This window comes from Pseudoliparis swirei, chromosome 6, assembly GCF_029220125.1.
Source record: "Pseudoliparis swirei isolate HS2019 ecotype Mariana Trench chromosome 6, NWPU_hadal_v1, whole genome shotgun sequence".
Taxonomy (NCBI): Eukaryota; Metazoa; Chordata; class Actinopteri; order Perciformes; family Liparidae; genus Pseudoliparis; species Pseudoliparis swirei.
Genome location: NC_079393.1, coordinates 2981858 through 2995173, shown reverse-complemented (window position 1 = coordinate 2995173; position 13316 = coordinate 2981858).

Genomic DNA, 13316 nt, shown 5'->3' with positions numbered 1-13316 from the left:
ACTCCCAGTGGATATGACTCCCAGTGACTTGACTCCCAGTGACATGACTCCCAGTGACTTGACTCCCAGTGACATGACTCCCAGTGACATGACTCCCAGTGACTTGACTCCCAGTGACATGACTCCCAGTGACATGACTCCCAGTGGATATGACTCCCAGTGACTTGACTCCCAGTGACATGACTCCCAGTGACTTGACTCCCAGTGACATGACTCCCAGTATGAATCTGTCCCAGTGACATGACTCCCAGTGACATGACTCCCAGTGGATATGACTCCCAGTGACTTGACTCCCAGTGACATGACTCCCAGTGACTTGACTCCCAGTGGACATGACTCCCAGTGACATGACTCCCAGTGACATGACTCCCAGTGGATATGACTCCCAGTGACTTGACTCCCAGTGACATGACTCCCAGTGACTTGACTCCCAGTGACATGACTCCCAGTGACATGACTCCCAGTGACATGACTCCCAGTGGATATGACTCCCAGTGACTTGACTCCCAGTGGACATGACTCCCAGTATGAATCTGTATTCCATGTTCATGACTCTGAATGAACTTCCTCTCACATTATTCTTCTCATATTATAAAACGTTATTTAAACTCGAGCAGCTGGAGGATTAAGAAGAAGAAGAAGTGACATTTAAATATGAAGGCTCTGGATTGATTTATTGATTTAAAGGTGCACGTTGACACCAGAGGTGTGTCTCCTGTTAATGTTTCACCTCCTTTCAGTTCAGCTCCTACTCGTTTCCTCCTTCTCTAATGTCATAAAGAGATGGAACCATGAGGTCATGTGACTACGAGGGTGAAGACGTGATTGGATCAAAGTTCCACGTGTAATACGTTACAGTTCTATCATCACAATAAAAACATTTCCTTCAATAAGTAATAATCACAATATTCCTTTGTGATGAACGTAATTGATCGGAAACTTTAACGTTTAGTTGAGACGGAATTATGGAACGAGCTTCCTGTTGTGATTACGCAATCGCTCAAGAATATGGAAAATGATTTGACTGAAATGGAATGTTGCACAAGACAGCGATCAATACCTTAGGGGGGGAGAGGGGGTATGAAGAATCCCTCTTCCCCACAAGGTCTTCTGGGAGTTTAAATATGCAGTTCATAACCTCGTATGAATACATCTTCAATATGAGTCATCGGTTCTCAGGAAGCTCAGAAACATCTGGAGGACCCGATCAGTTCTGGTTCTGGTCCCTCCAGGGGTTCTGGACCAGACATCGGATGATGAATGTTTATGATAAACTGAAGAATGAAGTTATCCTTTATGTGAAGATGAATGTTTATGATAAACTGAAGAATGAAGTGATCCTTTATGATGATGAATGTTTATGATACACGGAAGAATGAAGTGATCCTTTATGTGAATATGAATGTTTATGATAAACTGAAGAATGAAGTGATCCTTTATGTGAAGATGAATGTTTATGATAAACTGAAGAATGAAGTGATCCTTTATGATGATGAATGTTTATGATAAACTGAAGAATGAAGTGATCCTTTATGTAATGATGAATGTTTATGATGAACTGAACGATGAAGTGATCCTTTATGTGAAGATGAATGTTTATGATAAACTGAAGAATGAAGTGATCCTTTATGTGAAGATGAATGTTTATGATAAACTGAAGAATGAAGTGATCCTTTTTGATGATGAATGTTTATGATAAACTGAAGAATGAAGTGATCCTTTATGATGATGAATGTTTCTGATAAACTGAAGAATGAAGTGATCCTTTATGTGAAGATGAATGTTTATGATAAACTGAAGAATGAAGTTATCCTTTATGATGATGAATGTTTATGATAAACTGAATAATGAAGTGTTCCTTTATGTAATGATGATAAATGTTTGTGATAAACTGAAGAATGAAGTGTAAGTGCATAAAAAAGTATTTCAAGGTGGCGTCGGCGTAAAGAGGGAATTGTGGGTAATTAGTATTCCAATCCGTCGGCAGCAGACTTCAGAGTGAGGGAGAACATCTGCTCACAGCGGGCTGGCGGCGCCTCGCCGCCTCGTCTCCGGAGACGCTCGACTCCTCGCCGCGTTTCAGCAACTAAAAAATACACAAACCAACAAAACAACAAAACAACAAAACCCTTCAAAGGAAAACAATAAATAAACAGAAACTGCTTGGAGGTCAAATGTCTCAGAAACATCTCATGGACTAAAAGGTGAATCCTGGTTTGATGTTTAATGATGCACCTTGTATTTAATAGTCTTATTGTTATTATAACATTAGCCTCTGATGTCATCATTTAAAGTGAAGGACTTAAGTAGAAGTATACCTTCAATTGTGCAACCACTTGCTCAATGTATTCCCACCTTCCCCATAATTTCTGTAAAATATTGACATGAAGCAAATGCATACGTTATTGAGTTTATATGAGTTTAAATGAGTTTATATGAGTTTATATAAGTTTATCTGAGTTTCTATGAGTTTAAATGAGTTTATATGAGTATTCTCCAGCGGAGCCTTGAAGCTTCCTTATATTTTACTTTGTATACTTTACTGCTACTGTGACGACAAATTTCCCCTTGAGGATTAATAAAGTATATATCTATCTATCTATCTATCTTCTTGTTTATCCTCCAGTCTGTCTCACCTTCATCCATTAAATCTGCGGCTCGTTTTACTTTTTATTGAAAACATGAAGAACAACAAATGAAAGGGACGTCTGGTTCGCTTATTTCTTGCAGCTGAAAGAAAAAGAAAAGACGTGAAATGAAATAAAGGAAGCGGAAATATGAAGTATGTTTCATCAATTTTTTTAACTGAACTCGAAGAATTATAAATATAATAATAATAATAATAATAATAATAATAAATATTATAATAATTATTATTATAATAATAAAAATAATAATTATTATTATAATAATTATAATTATATTAATTATAATAATTATTTTTATTTTTATTTTTATTATTACGACATTCCCCTCGTCGTCGCTGCTGCGGACCAGCATGCTTTGCAGCGCTGACGATGGAGCGGGTTAATTGCCGGTGGTTTTTATGGCTCTCTCCTCTTATCAGGTTGATGGCGTTGGTTTACAGCGGCGTGCGCTGCAAGTCGGCTGCTCTGCTTATCTGTGTTTGTTAAATTAACCGTCTGCAGATTATTGACTCGACGGCGGAAGGTTCCAGATCCCGACGCCGGCCGCCTCCTCGGGCCTGCTGTTTGTTTCCAACGCCCAGCAGGAAGTAATCTGCTCCCGTCGCACAGGAAATGAATTACAGCGGCATGAAGCCTCCTCGTGCTCCTGGAGGAGAACATCCGGTTTCATTTCTCCTCTTGTGGACGTTTGTTTTGGCTCCTTGTTGTTTTACCTCTTTTATGGAACCTGCTTCACCTTCAGTGCTGGAGGCTCCGCCCCCTCATGGAGACTTAAGACTTTCCTCTTGATGGTCTGATAGTTAGAACTGAACCAGGTCCACCTGGTCCAGACCTAGAGATGCTGCTAGGCTGAGAGGCTGAGGGGGACGTTAGGATACACTGAGCTCCTCTCTCCTCTCCTCTCTCCTTATGGACGTCTAGGATACACTGAGCATCTCTCTCCTCTCCTCTCTCCTTATGGACGTCTAGGATACACTGAGCACCTCTCTCCTCTCCTCTCTCCTTATGGACGCTTAGGATACACGGAGCACCTCTCTCCTCTTCTCTCTCCACTTGTGGATCAATGGTTAGGGATGTCCTATGTGGGAGTTTGTCATTTGTGATTATAGACAATATGAACAAAATAGAGTTGAATTCAATAAATTAACAGATCAGTTGGTTTTATTTTTCCAGTCGTTATCTTTTCTTCTTTTTCTAAAAGCTGTGACGCACGACTGAAGGAAGCCACTCATTAATACTGAGGTTGTACTGTTGGTTCTGGTGCCCCCTGTGGACTAAAGTGGTAGTGTTGGTTCTGGCGCCCCCTGTGGTCTAAAGTGGCAGTGTTGGTTCTGGCGCCCCCTGTGGACTAAAGTGGTAGTGTTGGTTCTGGCGCCCCCTGTGGACTAAAGTGGTAGTGTTGGTTCTGGCGCCCCCTGTGGACTAAAGTGGTAGTGTTGGTTCTGGCGCCCCCTGTGGGCTAAAGTGGTAGTGTTGGTTCTGGTGCCCCCTGTGGACTAAAGTGGTAGTGTTGGTTCTGGCGCCCCCTGTGGTCTAAAGTGGTAGTGTTGGTTCTGGCGCCCCCTGTGGACTAAAGTGGTAGTATTGGTTCTGGCGCCCCCTGTGGACAAAAGTGGTAGTGTTGGTTCTGGCGCCCCCTGTGGACAAAAGTGGTAGTGTTGGTTCTGGTGCCCCCTGTGGACAAAAGTCGTAGTGTTGGTTCTGCCGCCCCCTGTGGACTAACGTGGTAGGACAACAAGGACTCGGGTTTTTTTATTCACACAAATCTTTTTCAAACTTGTTTCCAGAACTTTATGAACAGAAACTGTGTGACATAAGCTTTGTTTTTATTCATGTGTGTAGTGGTTTGTGTGTGCGGTGTCACTAAAATGCAGTGGTGTATAGTAACGAAGTAGAAGTACTTTGTTACTTTACTTAAGTAGTTTTTTTGGGTATCTGTACTTTATTTTACTACTTATATTTCTGTTTACTTTTACTTTTACTTCACTACATTTTGCAATGAAAACTTGTACTTTTACTCCGATACATTTCGCCTTAAACAGTATCGTTACTCGTTACTACGGAAAAAATAATCATGAGAAACATCGGGAACTGTTGTGGAACACACCGCAGCGCACCTGAACGCAGCACGAGCACCAGGTTGGGGGTCAGTGGTCCTTGCCGCGTGTTTTCTCTTCCCAGTGATGCCCAGGATGTTAGCGAGCGAGCGGCTACAGATACGACTCATTTCATGTGGAGCAGCAATGGAAGCTACTCGAACCACGGGGACCAAGATCAACGTCCGTGGCCATATTTGGGCGAACTCTTTTCTTTTGTCGGAGTGAAAGTTTCTTCCTACCGGATGAAGTGCCTCTCATGCCGACCGAAAGCTACGGAGATATGGCCTTCAACAACTCACCAACCTCAGGAAACACATTGAGGTAAATTAAGATTAATCCCATGAGCCGCAACGTTAATGTTTAGTCATCATAAACCTGTTAAGATATCTAGCAGTGTTGTCCTCAGGATTGGAGTAAGTTATATCTTTGGCAGGAGAGGGGGAGGCAGGTGTCTGATTGTCCTACGATGTTGTACGTTAGGCTAACGTTCGCTAGCTATCGTCAATTAAATGAGACAATTAGCGTGAGTGGAGTAGACGGATCTCTAGCGAGTTAATGAGCTGAAGAAGTGTTGACAGTTGTGAGAATTTGTTGATTTGAGTCGTCTTAGCTATAATATAATGCTAATCATTACAGCATTATTATCATTATTTGTATTAATATTATAAGAGTGACGGTCCAGTAATGGCGACGATATTGATTTGGGACTGTTGTGTTTAACTACAGAGATACAAGTACATATTCACAAATCAACTCTGGATGCACGGACAGTGCATGAAACTAAATGTATAAACTTCAAATTAAAACAAACTATTTTGTACAAAACTTTAGGTTGGGGTCATGACCCTCCCTGCAGCTATGTGATGCCACCAGGTCCAGTTCATCTGATGAAGAGGACTTCTTCGTCATCTCAAGCGCATGACAGCAGCAAACAGCTGGATGGAGACGTGGATCACGTTGACTTGCTGAAATGCTTCCCAACTGTGTGCTGCTGTCTGTGAAGCTAGACACACTCTACCTGCACCATCAGGGCCTGTGAAGCTAGACACACTCTACCTGCACCATCAGGGCCTGTGAAGCTAGACACACTCTACCTGCACCATCAGGGCCTGTGAAGCTAGACACACTCTACCTGCATCAGGGCCTGTGAAGCTAGACACACTCTACCTGCACCAGGGCCTGTGAAGCTAGACACACTCTACCTGCACCAGGGCCTGTGAAGCTAGACACACTCTACCTGCATCAGGGCCTGTGAAGCTAGACACACTCTACCTGCATCAGGGCCTGTGAAGCTAGACACACTCTACCTGCACCATCAGGGCCTGTGAAGCTAGACACACTCTACCTGCACCATCAGGGCCTGTGAAGCTAGACACACTCTACCTGCACCATCAGGGCCTGTGAAGCTAGACACACTCTACCTGCACCAGGGCCTGTGAAGCTAGACACACTCTACCTGCATCAGGGCCTGTGAAGCTAGACACACTCTACCTGCACCATCAGGGCCTGTGAAGCTAGACACACTCTACCTGCACCATCAGGGCCTGTGAAGCTAGACACACTCTACCTGCACCAGGGCCTGTGAAGCTAGACACACTCTACCTGCATCAGGGCCTGTGAAGCTAGACACACTCTACCTGCATCAGGGCCTGTGAAGCTAGACACACTCTACCTGCACCAGGGCCTGTGAAGCTAGACACACTCTACCTGCATCAGGGCCTGTGAAGCTAGACACACTCTACCTGCACCAGGGCCTGTGAAGCTAGACACACTCTACCTGCACCAGGGCCTGTGAAGCTAGACACACTCTACCTGCATCAGGGCCTGTGAAGCTAGACACACTCTACCTGCATCAGGGCCTGTGAAGCTAGACACACTCTACCTGCACCAGGGCCTGTGAAGCTAGACACACTCTACCTGCACCATGTGAACGGCTCTTCAGCATCGCAGGACTCGTCTTCAGCCCCAGAAGAGCGACACTGAAATCTGTCCATTTTGAAAACCAACTTCTTTTGAAGATGAACAATACATTTTTCACTTTAAAGTGATGATTCTGGTTGTTACTTTTGGTGCTGCTTTTTCCTGTGTTAATCATGTTTTTATATTTTAGTAATTTCATAGTATTCATATATTGCTAAGTTCATCCTAGCTCATACTCCTTGTTCATGGCGGCCACAGCACCCAAACAAATAAACTTCATAATTCTCAAAATTCTGACCTTGTTTTTTTATTAACAGCATTTACTTTTACTTTAACTTTCAATACTTATCTCAGGTTGCCTTATTTTGACCGAATCATATTACACCCTCCCCGCCTTAGGATTAATTTGACCCCATTCAATGTTTAATGTGGTGTGGTGTTTTTCGGTAGTCAACAAACAAACATAAAGTGCCTCACACTTAAACTTGGAAAACAATATTAATTCTAATAATTTTCTGGAGGTTTTAATTGCTGGCGTCAAATTGAACCCAAAGGGTAAAATATGTTAGTAAATATAAAGGTAACAGGAGGGTGAAACATTAAATCGAGTCAAAATGACCCAAAGGCGGGGGGAGGGTGTAATATTGATTCCGGTCAAAATGACCCTAAGGCAACACAAGGGTTAAGTACATTTAATATCAGAAAATTACTTTTGATACTTAAGTACAAAAAAAATCAGATACTTTAATACTTTTACTCAAGTAGTATTCTCATAGGTGACTTTTACTTGAGTAATTTTCCAGTCAAGTATCTTTACTTTTACTCAAGTATGACTTTTGGGTACTTTATACACCACTGCTAAAATGACTATACATTTTCCAGATCTAAAAATATAGCAGCAGTTAATGAGAAGTCATAAACATTGTTATGTACAGCGTTTATGATGCGCCGCAAACCAACAAGGTCTTAAAATAACCTGATGCATCTCAATGTTCAACGACGTGTTTCATCATATTTAAAGAGGCCGATGAGGGGAAGAATCAGCACTTAAAAGTGAAACATAAAGCATAAACACAAGCATAAACAAATGCATGAAAAAGTTTTTAAAAACAAAAGCATAAACACAAGCTTAAAAAAGTATAAACAAAAGCATAACCAAAAGCATACAAACTAAAAAAACACAAGCATAAACAAAACCATAAACAAAAGCATGAAAAAGTATAAACAAAAGCATAAACAAATGCATAAACCAAAGCTTAAAAAAGTATAAACAAAAGCATAAACAAATGCATGAAAAAGTTTTAAAAAACAAAAGCATGAATAAAAGCATAAAAACAAAAAAAACACAAGCATAAACAAAAGCATAAACAAAAGCATAAATAAAAGTATCAAAAAGTATAAACAAAAGCATAAACAAAAGCATGAACAGAAGCATAAACAAATGCATGAAAAAGTTTTAAAAAAACAAAAGCATGAATAAAAGCATAAAAACAAAAAAACACAAGCATAAACAAAACCATAAAAAAACCATAAACAAAAGCATAAACAGAAGCGTAAACAAAATCATGAACAAAAGCATGAACAAAAGTATAAACAAAAGCATAAACAAAAGCATGACAAAGTTTTTTTAAAACAAAAGTATGAATAAAAGCATAAAAACAAAAAAAACAAAAGCATGAACAAAACCATTCAACAAACCATGAACAAAAGCATGAAAAAGTATAAACAAAATCATAAACAGAAGCGTAAACAAAAGCATAAACAAAAGCATAAACAGAAGCTTAAACAAAAGCTTAAACCCAGGAGCTTGTTGCAGACGGAACCAGATGAAACCAGTTAATCAGACACAGTGTTGATGTTTACGAGCTCCAGGCGGAGCTGGAAGCTGTCACATTAATACATAATAATAACCTCATAATAACCTCAGATGGAGAGCCATGAGGATGTTTACTGGAGAACATTAGACTGGGACTGGCCCAGTGAGGCACTGGGAGGACCAGAAGCCGCTCCACTAACGGGCCCTGTGCTGCAGGAGGTGTAGTTCTCGTCAGATGGTCCCATTATGAAGTATTATGATTATTAAAGAGGCTCAAGAGGACCGCTCCTCTGAGGGGGCACGAGAGCATCATCTGCACCGAGTCAAGCTCCTCCTCATTACCATGGCAACAACAGATCTGATGTAAAGACTTAGATTAAAGGGTTAACGGGTTAAAGGGTTAATGGGTTAACGGGTTAATGGGTTAACGGATTAATGGGTTAACTGGTTAAATGGTTAATGGGTTAATGGTTAACGGGTTAATGGGTGAACTGTTTAACTGGTTAAAGTGTTAATGGGTTAACTGGTTAAAGGGTTAATGGGTTAACTGGTTAACGGGTTAACTGGTTAAAGGGTTAACGGGTTAATGGGTGAACTGTTTAACTGGTTAAATTGTTAATGGGTTAACTGGTTAAAGGGTTAATGGGTTAACGGGTGAACTGTTTAACTGGTTAAAGGGTTAATGGGTGAACTGTTTAACTGGTTAAAGGGTTAATGGGTTAACTGGTTAAAGGGTTAATGGGTTAACTGTTTAAATGGTTAATGGGTGAACATTGTTAACTGGTTAAAGGGTTAACTGGTTAAAGGGTTAACTGGATAAGGGGTTAACTGGTTAAATGGTTAACTGGTTAAAGGGTTAACTGGTTAATGTCACCTCTCTGGGGGCGGGGCTATAAGCCTGAGCATGAAGTATTTAAATGAGCAGTAATGATCAGTTCTATTGGGATGAAGTGATTTAATAATCATAACTCATCCGTATGAAGCGGAGCAGCAGCTGCTGCACGGAACACGAGCAGAACAACCATGAGGAATATGATGGATCTGCTAATATGTTTGTGTATGTTACAATGTTTTATAACATAACCCAGAATGAAGATATATATATATATATATATTAATGAAATATCTCATAACAACTTAATTAAACTCAAACCGTCGCTAATCTGATTAAAAACTAACAACAAGTGGACCTCTAGAACCAACACTTTTATGCAGACGATACTGTCATTTACTGCTCTGCTCCTACACAGCATCAGGCTCTCTTACACTTACAAACAGCCTTCGATACTGTGCAACACTCTTTTAATGAGTTGAAATTATTGTTGAATCCTGATAAAACGAAGTTGATGATGTTTACAAACTCAAAAACAAAGCCATTAAACCTTCCAGCTATGATTTCATTTCAGGGCAAACTGATTGAGTCTGTATCATCATATAAATACCTGGGATTCTTGATTGATGACTCTCTCTTTTAAACCTCATATTCAGCAACTTGTGAAGAAGTTGAAAGTGAGGCTGGGTTTCTATTTCCGAAATAAGTCTTGCTTTTCTTTTAATGCTAAAAAGAGACTTGTTGCTGCTACTTTTATGCCTGTGATTGATTATGGTGATGTCTTATATATGCATGCATCTTCTCAATGTCTCTACTCCTTAGATACTGTCTACCATGGAGCATTGAGGTTCATCACTAATCTTAAGGCTCTGACTCACCATTGCTCCCTGTATGCTAGGGTTGGTTGGACTCCGCTGTCCATCCGTAGACAAAACCATTGGCATGTCCTTATTTATAAGGCTATTCTCCACGTACTTCCATCGTATCTTTGGACGCTAATTCAGCTGAAAAACCCTGGAAGCTACCATCTTCGCTCTGTGACCTCTGCTCAAGGCCTCCTCTTGCTCTCCGTCCCTCACGTCCGTTTGGAAATGGGGAAAAGAGGTTTTAAGTTTGCTGCTCCTGCGGCTTGGAATTTGTTGCAGACAGACCTGGGTCTCCGGGCGGTCTCCTTAGGTGTTTTTAAAAATAGATTGAAAATATTGGAGGGAAATTCATCTAGCTGTAGATGTTTTATATGACGGAGGTATGTGCTCCTGTGTGAGCTGGGTTGTGTTGGCTTGAGTCGTAGTTTTGGTTTTATTCATGCTGTGATTTTGTTTTTCGTTTTATATATTGTCTGTCACTGTTTTATGTTGTATTGTATGGAACTTTGTGTGACGTGCTGCTGCTGCTGTCTTGGCCAGGACACTCTTGTAAAGGAGATATTTAATCTCAATGAGGCATTTCCTGGTTAAATAAATAAAACAAAAAATAAACAAAAAATAAAAAAACCGGTGGACCTCTAGAACCAACAGGTGGACCTCTAGAACCAACAGGTGGTCCTTTATAACCAACAAGTGGACCTCTAGAACCAACATGTGGACATCTAGAACCAACAAGTGGTCCTCTAGAACCAACAAGTGGTCCTTTAGAACCAACAAGTGGTCTTTTAGAACCAACATGTGGACCTCTAGAACCAACAGGTGGTCCTCTAGAACCAACAAGTGGACCTCTAGAACCAACAAGTGGTCCTCTAGAACCAACAGGTAGACCTCTAGAACCAACAAGTGGTCCTTTAGAACAAACAAGTGGTCCTTTAGAACCAACAAGTGGACCTCTAGAACCAACATGTGGACATCTAGAACCAACAAGTGGTCCTTTAGAACCAATAAGTGGTCCTTTAGAACCAACATGTGGTCCTCTAGAACCAACAAGTGGACCTCTAGAACCAACAAGTGGACCTCTAGAACCAACAAGTGGTCCTCTAGAACCAACAAGTCCTTTAGAACCAACAAGAGGTCCTCTAGAACCAACAAGTGGACCTCTAGAACCAACAAGTGGTCCTCTAGAACCAACAGGTAGACCTCTAGAACCAACAAGTGGTCCTCTAGAACCAACAAGTGGTCCTCTAGAAGCAACAAGTCCTTTAGAACCAACAAGTGGTCCTTTAGAACCAACAAGTGGACCTCTAGAACCAACAAGTGGTCCTCTAGAACCAACAGGTAGACCTCTAGAACCAACAAGTGGTCCTCTAGAACCAACAAGTGGTCCTCTAGAACCAACAAGTCCTTTAGAACCAACAAGTGGTCCTTTAGAACCAACAAGTGGACCTCTAGAACCAACAAGTGGTCCTCTAGAACCAACAGGTAGACCTCTAGAACCAACAAGTGGTCCTTTAGAACCAACAAGTGGTCCTTTAGAACCAACAAGTGGTCCTCTAGAACCAACAAGTGGTCCTTTAGAACCAACATGTGGTCCTCTAGAACCAACAAGTGGTCCTTTAGAACCAACAGGTGGACCTCTAGAACCAACAAGTGGTCCTTTAGAACCAACAAGTGGACCTCTAGAACCAACAAGTGGTCCTCTAGAACCAACAAGTGGTCCTTTAGAACCAAAAAGTGGTCCTTTAGAACCAACAAGTGGTCCTCTAGAACCAACAAGTGGTCCTTTAGAACCAACAAGTGGACCTCTAGAACCAACAAGTGGTCCTTTAGAACCAACAAGTGGACCTCTAGAACCAACAAGTGGACCTCTAGAACCAACAAGTGGTCCTCTAGAACCAACAAGTGGTCCTCTAGAACCAACAGGTGGACATCTAGAACCAACAAGTGGTCCTCTAGAACCAACAAGTGGTCTTTTAGAACCAACATGTGGACCTCTAGAACCAACATGTGGACCTCTAGAACCAACATGTGGACATCTAGAACCAACAAGTGGTCCTCTAGAACCAACATGTGGACCTCTAGAACCAACATGTGGACATCTAGAACCAACAAGTGGTCCTCTAGAACCAACAAGTGGACCTCTAGAACCAACAAGTGGACATCTAGAACCAACAGGTGGACCTCTAGAACCAACAGGTGGTCCTTTAGAACCAACAAGTGGACCTCTAGAACCAACAGGTGGACCTCTAGAACCAACAAATGGTCCTTTAGAACCAACATGTGGACCTCTAGAACCAACAAATGGTCCTTTAGAACCAACATGTGGACCTCTAGAACCAACATGTGGATATCTAGAACCAACAAGTGGTCCTTTAGAACCAACATGTGGTCCTCTAGAACCAACAAGTGGTCCTTTAGAACCAACAAGTGGTCCTTTAGAACCAACAAGTGGTCCTTTAGAACCAACAAGTGGTCCTTTAGAACCAACAGGTGGACCTCTAGAACCAACAGGTGGACCTCTAGAACCAACAGGTGGTCCTTTATAACCAACAAGTGGACCTCTAGAACCAACATGTGGACATCTAGAACCAACAAGTGGTCCTCTAGAACCAACAAGTGGTCCTCTAGAACCAACAAGTGGTCCTTTAGAACCAACATGTGGTCCTCTAGAACCAACAAGTGGACCTCTAGAACCAACAAGTGGTCCTCTAGAACCAACAAGTGGTCCTTTAGAACCAACAAGTGGACCTCTAGAACCAACAAGTGGTCCTCTAGAACCAACAAGTGGTCCTCTAGAACCAACAAGTGGTCCTCTAGAACCAACAAGTGGTCCTCTAGAACCAACAAGTCCTTTAGAACCAACAAGAGGTCCTCTAGAACCAACAAGTGGACCTCTAGAACCAACAAGTGGTCCTCTAGAACCAACAGGTAGACCTCTAGAACCAACAAGTGGTCCTTTAGAACAAACAAGTGGTCCTTTAGAACCAACAAGTGGTCCTCTAGAACCAACAAGTGGTCCTCTAGAACCAACAGGTAGACCTCTAGAACCAACAAGTGGTCCTTTAGAACCAACAAGTGGACCTCAAGAACCAACAAGTGGTCCTCTAGAACCAACAGGTAGACCTCTAGAACCAA